Source organism: Polypterus senegalus, chromosome 6 (assembly GCF_016835505.1).
Source record: "Polypterus senegalus isolate Bchr_013 chromosome 6, ASM1683550v1, whole genome shotgun sequence".
In the NCBI taxonomy this organism is placed as follows: Eukaryota; Metazoa; Chordata; class Cladistia; order Polypteriformes; family Polypteridae; genus Polypterus; species Polypterus senegalus.
This window is the reverse complement of record NC_053159.1, coordinates 99,361,987-99,378,685: the sequence shown is the minus strand read 5'-3', so window position 1 is coordinate 99,378,685 and position 16,699 is coordinate 99,361,987. Positions and strand designations below refer to the sequence as shown.

General features: G+C 39.8%; 1 protein-coding gene across 2 annotated transcripts in view; it reads left to right on the top strand.

Annotated features, from left to right (window-relative positions):
• The first annotated feature begins 4,163 nt into the window (after window positions 1-4,163).
• The window catches only part of lig3 (ligase III, DNA, ATP-dependent), a 58,829-nt gene continuing 46,293 nt past the window's right edge, over window positions 4,164-16,699 (top strand). For both annotated transcript variants that reach the window (XM_039756643.1, XM_039756641.1), the window contains exons 1-2: window positions 4,164-4,313; window positions 16,572-16,699. The gene's annotated coding sequence lies outside the window, so the exon portion shown is untranslated. The remainder of the gene's footprint in view (window positions 4,314-16,571) is intronic.

Below are 16,699 nucleotides of genomic sequence, written 5' to 3'. Positions count from 1 at the left end.
TTTCCCTGATGTGCTTTGTAAATACACTGAAATTAAGTGCATATTGTTTATTAATTTAATGCATCTACTTGTAATTAACCTGTAACAATATAATAATCCACAGAATGGTCAAACTATTCCAATTACCATAGCTGCTTTAGCGCTGTTACTCTCACTGCACGTTTTTCTTCTTCTTTCAGCTGCTCCCATTAGGGGTTGACACAGCGGATCATCTTTTTCCATATTACTACCACTGCACCACTCGGAGTATTTATATCACTGTATCTGAGTGTGAACAACTGAGTGTACAACAGCTGATCGGAAAGAGAATTATCGGTATACAGCATCAAGCACACGCTGCCTCAGCCGTGCTGTCTATTGAACTGCTGTCATACAGCAAACACTTCTGAGCCTTTCCTGTACGGACCTCACGGTTCAGAAACATCAAGTGCTCCTTGTAGAACTGTTTGTACTTATAAGTATAATTACCTCACTGTAAACTTCCAATACAGTTATAATATTACACAACCTGAGCAACTTTATAAAGCGCGTATTTACATATGATGACAATATAATTTTTAAGATGAAATGCAGCAAAATATGTTTATTATATTATACAGATAAAACTTTAACTTCATATAAATAATCTATACAGTATTGTTAAACATGTGAGGACACAGTGCCGCAGCATCCGTTCACGGATTGTTCCTGCCTCGCGCTGTATATTTGCTGGGGCTGCCGCAACACTGGATGGAGAGATGGATAGAATAATTAAACATGTACTATGAAGATATTTCAATGTTCCTTAAAAGTTTGGAAGAATCTGCGTTCTAAGCGTACAGATGGCTTAACGTCTATTATAGAGCTGATTGTATGGCGATTATTTGGAGAAAGAAAAGTAAGGACAATACTGCTATAAAGTATTTCATCGAAGGTCGTGCATGGCACAGCAAGCATCTTGCGTGAGACAAGAACAATCACTGCACCACCGTGTTCCCATGTTTAATAAAATGCTTTAACTCCTATCATCATGAAAATTATATCATGTATACATCTCAGTATTTTAATTATTCAAAGAGCTGTAATATCACAAATGTAATGGATTCTGTGTCCTGTCGGAGGAAGAGAAAGCCTGGAAGCATGTAGTGATTCACACACATACAGCACATAGAAGATCAAATAAAAAACAAAGCATTTAAGGTGCTACTTTAGTTATGATGGGATTTGAGAAACTAATACATTAAATAACTTTAAGGTGAAGTTTATGATGTTCTACTACAAAATAAACTATGTGATTAAAATGGAAATCTCTAGATTAAAGTTGACATTTCGTGCTTTTTTCCCCACTGTGTACCTTTTTTTCTCTGTACCCTAATAAGCTTTCATATGACACTCAGACAGTGGGCTATGACTTTAATATCTGACAACTTCGTTTTTGTTTCGGTCACTGTGCGAATTTGTGAACTTGAGCTTTCGAGTTTCTCCGACACGCTATGTCACTCGATCAACTTCCTTTTGTTGTTTATACCACTGTTTAAACCAACAAATTGTTTGGTTTTCCTTGCCTCCACTTGGTATTCGCTGAAATTCTATTTTCCCTCGTGCTTCTGCCATTGCCTTTATGCAGAATGCTGAGCTAAAGGGCTATTTATATTGATTTGCATATTCAAAAAGGCATAATTTTGGGAGGAGTTGGGGTGGGGCAGCAGGCGCATGCACGTGCGTTAATTTTCATGCTGACCGGGATTTATGTAGTGCAAGAACGTGGAAGTTGGCGAATGCACAGATTTATGCATCTGGATTTTTTTATGTGTAAGCACATTTCGGCTTTTGTGCTTACGTCATGTTATAGTGCGAATTCTACACACTGAGTTATGCATGAAGCCCCTGGTATTTTATTTATAGTCTGAGGAATACAGGGTGAAGAGAAAATGAGACAGGACTGATCCTCATGGTGCTCCAGTGTTGTTCACATTCGTTTCAGAAACACAGTCCTTGAGTCTCACAAACTGTGGTCTGCTGGACAGATAGGCCATTATCAAGGACACCAAAGGCATATCTCTAAGTTTACCACTTAACATTAATTTCTGTATGGTAATGGAAGGCACTGGAAAAATCAAAAAACATAATCTTCAGTCCTGCGGTGGGTTGGCACCCTGCCCAGGATTGGTTCCTGCCTTGTGCCCTGTGTTGGCTGGGATTGGCTCCAGCAGACCCCCGTGACCCTGTATTTGGATTCAGCGGGTTAGGAAATGGATGGATGGATGGACATAATCTTCACAGTGATGCTAGTTGTCCCGGTGAGAATAAGCCGTGTGGAGCAGATAGATAATTGCATCTTCCACTCCAGTCTTTATCTGATAGGCAAACTCAGTGGGACCTGGTGGCCCAGTACCAGTCTCTCAAAGGTCTTCATGATGTGAGATGTAAGTGCCACTGGTCTGTATACATTAGGTGAAGAGGCACCTGTTATCTTTGGAACAGGAACAATGCAGGATGCTTTCCACAGCAGCAGCACCTTCTGAAGCCTTAAGGATAGACTGAACAGGTTACAGGGTTACTACTAAGTTCATTAATACAGGCCTTAAGAACACAAGGACTAACTCCATCTTGTCCTGTGGCTTTTGTTGTGTGGTTATTTCCTCAGTTGTCTCCTCACTTGGTCTTCAGTTACTCCATTTGAAGAGGTAGTTGTCAAAGTAGTTGGAATGATGGGGGTGGGGGGGGGTGGTTGGGGGCTTGTCATTGGAAGAAGGTGGCAGTTGGTTGGAAACATCTATTATACAATCAGTTCAGGGCATTAGTTTTTCCCAAAGACAGTTGAGGCAACTTGGTGCCTGGGTTTGTGCTGAGTGTAGATCATCTGTAAATTTAAAATTCACTTAAAATCAATTTATCTGATTCCTCGTGGCTTCTTTCAGTGAAAAGCCAGCCCAGATCTAATAATAAACAAACCTAGTAACTAAAAAAAAGAAAATCAAAAACATGGAGCACCTTTAAAAGTTTGCACAGAAACTGGAAGTATTTATACAAGTAGTAAATAGCAAGTAAAATGTACGGAGAAAGAAGCTAATTTGGCTGTTAATCTAGATTTTTAACTAAAACAGTGTGGATATTGAAAGGTCAGTCTATTACAATTACAGCTCCTGTGGATATCAGTATGCAAGGCATTTAAAAAAATTTAGCATTAAGGAAGCAATGCAAAGTTATCAGTTTCTTGAAAACAATAATAGTTGTTAGAGTTTGAAGTTGAACTTTAAATTTAATTTGCCAAAACTAGATCAGCCAGGGGAGAAGCAGAAGAAATTCTGCGAGAGTGGCCTAGTGTTTATGTTGCTGTTTGTTTCCTGGCATTATCACTTGTCATTATGGGGTTTGCATTTTGTACTAATGAGAGTGTAAGTTATGCTCTAAGTCCTTACTTTTCCCTTCATATTTCAAAGTGCTTTATGTCAGTTAAACTGATCCAGGTCAAATATGAGTGTACTCTACAATGACCAGGATGGTTTTACTATCTGTGACCTTATATTGGAAATGTAGTTTCAGAAAATGAATGGTTGAAAAGAGTGAGAGTGAAAGACTGACATACTATTTATTCTCTGGTTCCCATAACCATTTAGAAAAAAGACATAATGTCAAAAGAACTTTAAATGCAAATTGGCAAGGGTTGGAATAGTACTCTCCTGAAACACACTTTCTTTTTAATTAAGTTTATTTCACATTACCTAACCTATGAAAAAAAAATACTGCGTTAACACTGCTTTAAAGGTCCTCGCTCACTTTTCACAAACCCAGGAAAAGGAGACTGCATTCACAGCATTTGATTACAGCAAGCTGAATTAACAATTAAGAGATAGCTCATCATACATTTAAAAAATGTAGATATCTCAAAATATATTGCAGGTATCATAATATAAACAACACGTTAAGATATTTGAAATTCATTAAGACATAAATGTAAATACTCAGATTTTCATGGCTGACGGGAAAAAACTGAAAAGAAAACGGAGAACATGCAGGACTGCAAGAGCAAGGAACAAGGTTTAGCTTCTGAAACTAAATGACTACGATTACGATTACCACCGGAGAGAGAGGGAAACAGACTAAGCGACGGATAGCAGGATCGGCAAACAACTGCTCTCTCATTTCCTTTAAGATGGGCTTTAAAGGTAAAGTCTGACCTGCGCGTTGACTCCCGGAAGCAAAACCTGCAACATGGCTGTTGTTTAAAAGAAAGAACCTGATTCAGAGAGGTGGAGATATACCGAACTATGGTAAACCTGCAAGACCTTACCAGCTGTGACTGATATTCCGAACAAATCTACTTATCAGAGGTAAGAAAGACAAGTGCACGCGAGGAAAAGAAAGCGGCGATAAGAATTCGTCAGGGCGCAGAACTCTGTCGTCATCGGCGTGCGCATGTCCACGCGTTCATAATTCTTTGTTGATAATCTGCAGCTCTCGCAAATTTTCTGTAACTCCCCTCTGTGTGTTTTCGGATGCTTCATTTCGAATTTGCATTCATTTCAAGTTATGCAACTGGCATTCAGACCTATGTTATTTGTTGCTATGAAAAGCAGAAAAGCACTCGAATGTGCACCAACTGCATGAATGACCGTCATTAACGACCGATCGCACGAAATCAGGAATAAAGAAATGTGTGCCCTGTTTAAAGTTAACAAAGTATGTAGTGGCGTAACTACTTGGCTCAGTGCTTTAATATTTTAATATGTTTATATAGCGTTTCACATTGAGTGAACAAAAACACTCAATTCATTATACCATTTGCGGTCGAGATAAATAACAGTGTACGTGCACCTTGAATCCTTTAACAAAAATGGCCCAGTCAATGCAACTGACCTTATCGACAGCAGTTGACACATTTGTAACATGGTTAAAGCCACCATGAAGCCAAGAGTTTAAGAATATAAATATTTTAATTTCTTTAAAAATCGTGCCCCACTGGGATCATCTGTACTCCTTTTCATAATTTGATCTCGTGGTTTCCAAATCCTGAAGTCAGATTCAAACATATAGTATTCATAGCTTGTCTGAAGTTTGTATTTTCTCCTAGTGTTGGTGTTTGTTTTAACTCGGTAAAGAAATGCAAGTTAAGCTGATTAACATCAAGTTTCAGAACCTATGTAATTCAATTTTGGGTCATAGATGTTGGAGCAGTCATGGTAGCATTGGATAGAGAGCCAGTTCATCTCAGACCCCAAGTACTTTGGGTCAGATTAGAGGAGTGTACATTCAGTTATTTGGCATCTATGGTGATATGTTGACAAAAACTGCTGAGATGCTGGTAGAGTGTGCAAAATCTATAGTTGACATTTCTGAAATTGCACAGCTGTCCACTGTGCAGTCTAGTTAAGTTGATTAGTAGTCTTAAATTATCCCTGTGTGAGTGTGCCATCTGGCTGACAGGTATCTGCCCAGGGATAGGTTATGCCTTGTGTCCAGTGCTACCAATATTGACTCTGATCCCCACTACTCTGATGTGAATTCAGCATGTTGGATAGTTTGTGGCATACTTCTGATTATTTTCCACAATAAGGATTACATTTTCTCAAGTTTCAATCCTCCTAGATCTCCTGAGTTGACCTACAGTGCATCCGGAAAGTATTCACAGCGCATCACTTTTTCCACATTTTGTTATATTACAGCCTTATTCCAAAATCGATTAAATTCATTTTTTTACTCAGAATTCTACACACAACACCCTATAATGACAACATGAAAAAAGTTTACTTGAGGTTTTTGCAAATTTATTAAAAATAAAAAAAAATGAGAAAGCACATGTACATAAGCATTCACAGCCTTTGCCATGAAACTCAAAATTGAGCTTGGGTGCATCCGGTTTCCCCTGATCATCCTTGAGATGTTTCTGCAGCTTAATTGGAGTCCACCTGTGGTAAATTCAGTTGATTGGACATGATTTGGAAAGACACACACCTGTCTATATAAGGTCCCACAGTTGACAGTTCATGTCAGAGCACAAACCAAGCATGAAGTCAAAGGAATTGTCTGTAGACCTCTGAGACAGGATTGTCTCAAGGCACAAATCTGGGCAGGGCTGTGGAGTCGGAGTCGGAGACAATTTTGGGTACCTGGAGTCGGAGTCGGCAAAAAGTTAACCGACTCCTACTAAATTTAAATGGGAATTAAAAAAGTAAGTTGAAATGTCCCAATTCACAAACAGTCATAATGAACTACTTCTCTGCTGTAAGAATAAAGCCCAATGCATGCAGTGCATAATGTTACCACAAAACGAACATGTCAGGTAACCATGAAGCATGCTTTTCATTGACTGTATGCGTCACTATATGGGATGTAATGCACAGGTAAGGTGCGGCACCGCTTTCCATTGTGTCGTGTTCCACTGTTACAGGGAACTGTGAACCTAGCCTAAAGCCCGCCATACATTTACAGATGCGCTGCCGATTTTTCGGCCATTCAACGAGTCATCACGCGTCAAACGCCTGAAAAATCATCTGGTGTGTTCTCAGCTCCATCGGCTCCCCTTCGCTATGCGCTAGTGAAGGGGGCCAAAGGAGCCGAGAACACAGATCTCCGTATCCGTCTCCAGCAGAGGCTCGTTCTGCTGATCAGCTGGCCGGTGAGTGACACAATGCACTAAACTTCCGGCTGGCTGACAGAGGAGAGAGCCACTGCAGCAGACAGAGGCATCACATTACTTTGGATGGGGGCGGTGGTCGAGATTTACGGCAAGCTGGATCTGCCCGTCCATGTGGACACCCACGATCTGCGGCCGCCAGTCAATTGTGTTTGTCTTTAATCTGGCATTATAGTAGAGTGTTGGCTTCCTAGCCAGTAGTTCTGTGGTGAAATGACATGTATGTTGCCTTCCTTTCCTTCAATGGATGTAGAAAATACATTAGCATAGTATATACATACAGAGGAGTAGGAGTCGGGGAGTCGGAAGATTTAGAAACTGAGGAGTCGGAGTCGGAGCATTTATCTACCGACTCCACAGCCCTGAATCTGGGGAAGGTTACAGAAAAGTTTCTGCTGCTTTGAAGGTCCCAATGAGCACAGTGGCCTCTATCATCCATACGTGGAAGAAGTTCGAAACCACCAGGACTCTTCCTAGAGCTGGCCGGCCATCTAAACTGAGCGATTGGGGGAGAAGGGCCTTAGTCAGGGAGGTGACCAAGAACCCGATGGTCACTCTGTCAGAGGTCCTCTGTGGAGAGAGGAGAACCTTCCAGAAGGACAACCATCTCTGCAGCAATCCACCAATCAGGCCTGTATGGTAGAATGGCCAGACGGAAGCCACTCCTTAATAAAAGGCACATGGCAGCCTGCCTGGAGTTTGCCAAAAGTCACCTGAAGGACTCTCAGACTATGAGAAACAAAATTCTCTTGTCTGATGTGACAAAGATGGAACTCTTTGGTGTGAATGCCAGGCATCATGTTTGGAGGAAACCAGGCACCGCTCATCACCAGGCCAATACCATCCCTACAGTGAAGCATGGTGATGGCAGCATCATGCTGTGGGGATGTTTTTCAGAGGCAGGAACTGGGAGATTAGTCAGGATAAAGGGAAAGATGACTGCATGAATTTACAGAGACATCCTGGATAAAAACCTGTTCCAGAGCGCTCTTGACCTCAGACTTGGGCGACAGTTCATCTTTCAGCAGGATAACGACCCTAAGCACACAGCCACAATATCAAAGGAGTGGCTTCAGGGCAACTCTGTGAATGTCCTTGAGTGGCCCAGCCAGAGCCCATACTTGAATCTGATTGAACATCACTGGAGAGATCTTAAAATGTACTGATGCTTTCCATCCAACCTGATGAAGCTTGAGAGGTGCTGCAAAGAGGAATGGGCGAAACTGGCCAAGGATAGGTGTGCCAAGCTTGTGGCATCATATTCAAAAAGACTTGAGGCTGTAATTGCTGCCAAAGGTGCATCGACAAAGTAATGAGCAAAGGCTGTGAATACTTCTGTACATGTGATTTCTCAGTTTTTTTATTTTTAATGAATTTGCAAAAACCTCAAGTAAACTTTTTTCACGTGTGTAGAATTCTGAGGAAAAAAATGAATTTAATCCAGTTTGGAATAAGGCTGTAACATAACAAAATGTTGAAAAAGTGATGCGCTGTGAATACTTACCGGCTGCACTGTAAATTTAGGCCACTTTTGAAGAAAAAAAAAAAATCTCAGAGCTAATAGTTGATAGCCCAAATACAAGTAAGGAAGTTCCGCTAGCTCCTAGTTGACTATGAATTTTAAGGAAACTAAAACAAATGCACGTTGAAGAAACAACGAATGGTAGAGGTGTTCTTTTCACATTTTACAGTCTGTCAGAAATGCTGGATTCCAAGGATATAGGAAAGAAGTAAAATATTTTTTGAAAGGCAGTTACATTTTTGCATGATAATTTTGATTGGGCCATACTAGAGTTTTTCTTTATGTGTGCAGACTTCTCTAAACATCTCTTGTACAATGGGATGCTAATGCCTGGTCTAACATGATTGGCATCAAATAATTGAGACATCATCACCATCTGACAAAATGCAGCAATATAGATTTGGACATTAAGTAAGCCAAGAGCCTTGCAGTCATCTCCTGCACAGGCAAATACATTGGTGATGAAATGCCCAAATTTAAACAAACTCCTCAAGTTTAGAATCAAATGACTTTCAGTTGAAAAAGGACAAGTCATAATAAGATTGTGATGGAACACGTCCACAAAACACATGTAGACTGGTTGGGCAAACTCCCATGCACCCTCCAGGACCCTGCAAAGGATGTAGAGCTGGTCCACTGTTCCGTGACTAGGACGAAAACCACACTGTTCCTCCTGAATTTGAGGTTTGACTATCTGACGGACCCTCCTCTTCAGGACCCCCGAATAGACATTTCCAGGGAGGCAGAGGAGTGTGATCCCTCTGTAGTTGGAACACACCCTCTGGTCCCCTTTCTTAAAGAGGGGGACCACCACCCCGGTCTGCAAATCCAGAGGTACTGTCCATGAGATATTGCAGAGGCGTGTCAACCAAGAAAGTCCTACAACATCCAGGGCCTTGAGGGACTCCAGGTGTATCTCATCCACCTCCAGAGCCCTGCCACCAAGGAGTTTTTTGACCACCTCTGTGACCTCAGTCCTAGAAATGGAAGAGCCCACCTCCGAGTACCCAGGCTCTGGTTCCTCAATGGAAGGCATTTTAGTGGGATTGAGGAGGTCTTCGAAGTACTCCCCCCACCAACCCACAACATCCCGAGTTGTGGTCAGCAGCGCACCATCCCCACCATACACAGTGTTGATACTGCACTGCTTTCCCCTCCTGAGACGGCGGATGGTAGACCAGAATCTCCTTGAAGCTGTCTGGAAGTCATTCTCCATGGCCTCCCCAAACTCCCATGCCCGAGTTTTTGCCTCAGCAACCACCAAAGTCGCATTCCGCTTGGCCTGCCGGTACTATTAGCTGCCTCCGGAGTCCCACAGGAAAAAAGGGTCCTGTAGGACTTCTTCAGTTTGACAGCATCCCTCACTGTCTGTGTCCACCAACGGGTTCGGGGATTGCCGCCACAACAGGCACCAAATACCTTACAGCCACAGCTCCGGTCAGCCGCCTCAACAATAGAGGCATGGAACGTGACCCCTTTGGACTCAATGTCCCCCACCTCCCTCAGGACATGGTCAAAGTTCTGCTAGAGGTGGGAGTTGAAGCTACTTCTGACAGGGGATTCTGCCTGACGTTCCCAGCAGACCCTCACAATATGTTTGGACCTACCAAACATCATCCTCCCCCACCATCAAAGCCAACTTACCACCAGGTGGTGATCAGTTGACAGCTCCGCCCCTCTCTTCACCCGAGTGTCCAAGACATGTGGCCGCGAGTCCGACGACATGACCACGAAGTCGATCATTGAACTTAGGCCTAGGGTGTCCTGGTGGCAGGTGCACAAATGGACACCCCTGTGCTTGAACATGGTGTTCTTTATGGACAATCCATGACAAGCACAGAAGGCCAATAATAAAACACAGCTTGGGTTCAGATCGGGGGGCCGTTCCTCCCAGTCACGCTGTTACAGGCCTCACTGTCATTGCCCACGTGAGCATTGAAGTCTCCAAGCAGAATGAAGGAGTCCCCAGAAGGTGTGCCTTCTAGCACCCCTCCAGGGACTCCAAAAAGGGTGGGTACTCCAGACTGTTGTTTGGTGCATACGCACAAACAACAGTTAGGACCCGTCCCCCCACCTGAAGGTGGAGGGAAGCTACCCTCTCGTCTACTGGGCTGAACCCCAATGAACAGTCTCCAAGTCTGGGGGCAATAAGTATGCCCACACCCACTCGGTGACTCTCACTGGGGGCAACTAGAGTGGTAGAGAGTCCATACCCTCGCAAGGAGATTGGTTCCAGAGTCTGCGCTGTGTGTCGAGGTGAGCCCGACTATATCTAGTTGGAACCTCACGCACTACCTCAGGCTCCTCCGCCTTCAGAGAGGTGACATTCCACATCCCAAGAGCCAGCTTCTGTAGCCGAGGATTGAACCGCCAAGGTCCCCGCCTTCAGCCCCCTCCCAACTCGCGCTGCATCCAACCTCTTTGGCCCCTCCTACAGGTGGTGAGCCCATGGGAAGGGGGACCCACGTTACCTCTTCAGGCTGTGCCCGGCCGAGCCATCGAGCTCCACCTCCAGGCCTGGCTCCAGAGGGGTGCCCCAGTGACCTGCATCTGAGAGAAATGCCATCCAAAGTTTTTATTCTTCATGGAAGGTTTTCTGAACCGCTCTTTGTCTCATCCCTCACCTAGGACCAGTTTGCCTTGGGTGACCTTACCAGGGGCATAAAGCCCCTAACTACAATGCTCCTAGGGTCATTGGGACATGCAAACTCCTCCACCACGATAAGGTGGCGGTTTGAGGAGGAGATACCTCTAGGTGATTCAACCTACTGTAGATGTCAATGTCAACTTTATTTATATAGCACATTTAAAACAACATAGGAATGCTGTGGCCAAAGTGCTTTACAATAATAGAATTTAAAGAAAAACATACATGAATAAATACATGAATAATGTAAATTGAAATAAAATAAATGAACATAAATAAAATAAATAGAAGTAATGTTACAGATGTAGTACAGTATGTATATTCATTTTAGCAATTAGAGCACGGGTCAGGTAGAGTTCTGATTGCACTAATAAACAGCTGACAGTGAGTTGCTTGAAAACAACCATTTTCTTCTGGTACTTATATTAAAGAAATGCTGGAACCATACCATTTTTAAAAATATAGTTTTTCTGTACTTTTTTTTTTTAAAACCTAATTAGTCTAGCCATTCTCCTTTGATATAGGTTAAGGCATTTTGTCCACAGAGGTGCTTCTCAGTGGATGTTTTTTGACTTCTAACACCGTTTTGTGTAAACTTTAGATTGTAGCTTGTGAAAGAGGCTACTCATTATATACTATATTATGTGTGAGTGTGTGTGTGTGTAGAATGGGTAGCACTTAATAACAGCAGTAAAACTAACTTAAATCTGAAAGGCATTTTGTTGCATATTCCTAATATGAATGTAACTTTAAATCCATCCATCCATCCATTATCCAACCGGCTATATCCTAACTACAAGGCAGCCAAGGCACATTGAAAATAAAAATACCTGAAAATGCCAAATATTCTAAATCTATACATTTAGCACTTTCATTTTTGATTGAATGTAGTACAATCATTGGTTGTTATTTTTGTTAGTCAGGATAGTGGGTGTCCTTTTCATCATTGCATATTGTGTTTTGGATACCTAAAAATGTATTTGCTTCTATAGAATATAATACATAAATGAAATACACACCATGGTAATTTTCCAGTCCATTTGATAATAAAATCATTAAGTAGGGATGGTCTGGCCCAAACAAATCTTTGATTCCTCAGGGCCAGCTAACAAGTATAAATGGGATATCAGCTTGCATGGCTGAAAGGATTCCACATCTTTAGTCTGTTATCATAATCTATTTCCTGGCATTTACCTGCAGTAATTTTAGTTGGACTTATCTGACATTGAAGTGACTTTCTTGCGATATTAAAATTGGTGGCACACACCATTTTAAGTGTGTAAGCAAGCACCAAAAAATACCTAAATTGAGCATAAATAATTTTTGATTCTGTTTTTTTCTCATAAAGCACATTTGTAGTCTGTAGACTATATTCTGAACTCTGATGTACTGTATGTTAGCTTTTTGTTTATTTTTTTTTAATCTCTTGTTACACACAGAGATATGACATGTTTCAGCTTCAGGCCAACTGTGATTACATCTAACGTTTTGCTGTCAATTAAAGCTTCTTGTTTGTTTAAAATATAATTTTGTGCTTTTCTGTTCAAATTTGAGTTCTGTCCAAGTTCTTTCTACCTGTAAAGATTTATCAGTCCTATTGTATCATCTGCAGAATTAAATACATTTCTTTCTTCATTTTTCACCTCCAGGGTTCCTCTTTTAAAATACAGAATTTTCTAAGACTGTTGCATATAGTACAACCTGAACCAACATTAGAAGACAACGTTCAATTTTTAAAAATTTTTTTTGTGTTTGCAACTGAAAAATAAAATCTGAACTAGCATAGGCCATTCTAATTCAGTGTGTTCATAAGAAATACAATGATTTGCTTCATAAGGTAGAAGTACATAGTAAACAAGAATAATTATGTCAGATATTTGACATTTTAAAATCAGCGCTTCAAGTAAAATTTTTAAAGTCTATATATTTTCAATTGTACCAAAAATGTATAATTTTTTACCCTCTGATAGAAGTCCATACAGGGTTAGACCCCTAGTAAAAGATCAACAATCAAAACTGACAACATAATCTGTAATCACTGACCTTGAAATAGTATAAAATAGTTTAAAATGATACCCCACATGATTGTTTTGAAATTTGTCATTTTAACCATCTGGGGGGGCTCTTAGGGAGCTAGTACCACTGGTAGAGAACCAGATATCAAAAGTATTATCATATTCTTGATCAGGAATCCATAAAATGACACTGTACATGCCTATATCTCTCTATCTATATTACCAATCCCCATTTTTTTCAAAATTTTGTGAAAAGGAGTAACTTTGACCCATCTTATCCCATTAGTGGGGGAACTCCTAGGGTGAGTTGATGTGGCATGCAAAACTTCAAGTCCTTCTGATCATTTTTGCTTGTTATCATTTGGGTGTATTTTCCTGCGCTAAATACGGTCCAAAATGGCCTAAAAATGAAGTATTTTTTGGGTTTAGAGGGCCATAAATGGGGGGAGAAACCCCAAAAAGCCATTTACTTGGATCATCCAATTGTATGCTTTCAATGCCCCAAACCACATGTATTTTTTAATAAAATATTTGTCAAAGAAACCACCTCTGGATTATGCTCTTGTGAGTGAAAATGGAACATGCTCAAATGCAAAAGACCATTGGAGCTGAGAACCCATCCAGCCTCCACCCCATTTATCAGTCATGAATCCAGCCCAGTAACAGCATATTCGTTTGCTAACATTGCACTTCATGTAATATCAGCATTGCAAAATTCACTGAGAGAAGAGTACAACTAAAAATACATTACTACCTTGTTGAGATGGTATAGTAGAAGGTCAATTCAACTGTGCACTTTCACAGACAGCTGCTAAATATTCCCAAAGTGTGACAGGGATTATATATAAAGGTAATGATGAAAGGTAGGTCAACAATTCAAATGTTCATTTGTGTTTGAGCGCGTTCCATGTTTGGTTACCAGAGAGTTTTTCAGAGGTGGTTTACTTAATATTTTTGTAAAATACATTCATATTTGGGGTGTTGTGACCATATGACTGGATGATCTCACGTGTGGACTATGTGATGAGAGTAATGTGAGATGCTTTCCATGGGCATTTTTGATATTGGTTGCTTCTTTCCAGTGTTGGTCAACATAGATACTAATTCTATCAGAAACCTTATTTGAATTCTGAATGAAAACGTTACATTAAATTTTTGTCTTGATCATCCTTACAAGCTACAGAAAGTAAGCATATACATTTTGGACAGATAATTCCTTTAAAGAATATGCACAAAATCCTAGAAGATCAATATATGGGCCAGGATACATATTCAATGTTGTGGGGCTGTGAATGCACCTAAAATAAAAATAGCAAATCCTTAAGTCTGTATCCTCAGGTTAGGTTTTCCTCTTTCTGTGACAATAAAAATGAGTTTTGCCAAGTCTGATATTTTGTTAGAAATAAACCGTAGATCACCTACTCTGCCTTTAATGGCTTTCTATAAAGCCTATTCCAATTTTATGTCCAGTAACACCCTGTTCAGGGAGCATAAGTACACTTGACACCTCATTCACTGTAATTTTGTTTTAAAGGAAATTCATTTCTAGTTTATTTTATTTTTGTGTCTGCACAAAACTCTCGTAATTCTTTATTGAATAAATGACATTTTTACATTACCTCTTTTTGTTTTTTGCTAATCATGCTATCCTGGTGACATGAAATCATAATTTAGGAACTGCAGGCACTGTACTAAAAAGCAAGCTGCAATTTGCCTCAATTGTATGTTTTTGCTCAGACAACTGTGATGAGCTATAAGTGAACTATTCTAATCTTCTAACTCTTGGGACTCTTTTATATAGATCACAGTTGTTTTACATCTATTTAATCATTCTTTCTTGTTTAAGTGTAAAATATTGGTTTAGAAACAACCAGAACATTTACAGTTTAATAGTAAAAGAAACTGGAGACAGCAAAGCATAGCACAGATGAAGTACTAGGATAAAAGCTTTAAAAGAGTTATCTCTCACCAGAAGAGCTAGCCTATCATCTATCTGTAACATCATGCAGTCTGGAAATCTGTGTGGTTTTTTGACATAAAGAACAGCCCTTCCAAGACGACAAAGATACACCAGAGTTTGAGAAATTGGATGTTAGAGAACGCAATTCATGGATCAGCCCGTATGCTGAATCTAAAAGCTGCTCAGGACAATATCCTCTTTTGACACTGCTGCTAATCTTCAGTAATTTTTCTGAATTTATAGCAAGGGTGTATTTTGTTTAGGACTCTATATCAGTGGTTCCCAACCTTTTTTTAGCCATGCTGCACCTAGGCCTCTCTAAAATTGTGATGTCCCCCACTGTAACATATACCTTATTCTTATTATCTATTCAAAAAGTGAGCTCCTACTCGCATGGAAGAAGCCCATAATGTCATTAATTTGGTCTAAGCAAGCTTCCAAAGAACATGGAAACAAAAAAGGGAAAGGATAGTTAAAATACTGACAAAGAAATAACTAAGAAATTGTTAAATAATATAATATGAAGTAATATGAAAATACAGCAAATGCAGTTTTGAAAGCATATAATAAGAGATGTGATATTCATAAATAAAAAATAACTAATTACAGCTTTTTCTGTAATATTTTGATCATTTTATATTTTTGTTATATTGCAAAATTTCATAATCATTGTTACAATTCATATTATTTTAATGGTAAAAACAATTTCTAAGTAGAAAAACTCAAGCCAGTTGTAAAATCATAAGTTAAAGGGTTCTTCACCATCCCTTCTGTTTATACTGTATAAGTATATAAATATCTCTGTAAAAAATAATTTTTAGTTTTTTTCTATAATTTTTAACATTGAATTTATGTTTTTTCATTTTATAAATTGTTTAATGTACCTAAATTCTTGAATTACTCCCCTAAAAAATCAAATTGCCTCCCAGTGGGGCATGCGCCCCACGTTGGGAATTACCACTCTATATAATACCCACACATGTCTATTAGACAATAAAACGCCACAATCTGTTTTTGTGTGCGAGTGGTCTCAGTTTAGATTTGGTCTGATTGGTCAGTTTCGCTTTGGTGGCTCAGTGATAGGGATGAGACACAATAGATTAGGGGTGCCAAGTTAAATTCCTGACTGTTGCTTTTTTTTTTTTTAAATAGAGCATTTTAATAAAAACAAAGCAAAAACAGTACTGAATAATGTTGGGTGGCTAAATACTAATAAGGAACAACCTGAGTTCCTTTTGAAGATGGGAAGTATTAGCGAGAATACAAATGATGTTTTCACAGAACTTAATGGGGGCCAGTCTTGGAGGTAAGCAAAACGCTTCAAAATTACAGTCTTAAGATTCAGGCATTATGGGAACATGCTCGTGACAGGAAACACAGGGCAATAGATCAAAAAATATCAAATAATATAACACAGCTAGTGGGTGTGTGTATAATATGAAATCTTGTGGAAATTAATTGAAACAAACTCTGAAAACAACAAAAATCAGTTTTGCTCAATTTTTTAATTATTAATAATAATAATATACTCACATTAGTACATGATATGACCTCCTTGACTCGAGGATGCAATCTGGCATGGAATCCACAAATTTTGAACAATCTTGGTGGATTTTGCTTGTCTTTTTCGGATCCATTGGGAAATAATGAAATGTCATACCCAATGGCATATAACAGAAACACAGACACTTATCCTTTTATTAAGGTGGATATATACAGCCTTTTGTACCCATTGATATTCTACTGCTTTTACTCTATTTTAATAAATACTACTTTGCTTTTATATTTCTGTATTTTGTCTTTATATTTAGAGTGACTGAATAAAGTTAATACAGGGCACTCGGTGTGGTGAGATCGCCTTTCTATCTCACAGGATTAGAAGGCTGAGGGAAACGTCTCAAAAGAGAACACTACAGTAGAAGCAAGACATCATTTTTTG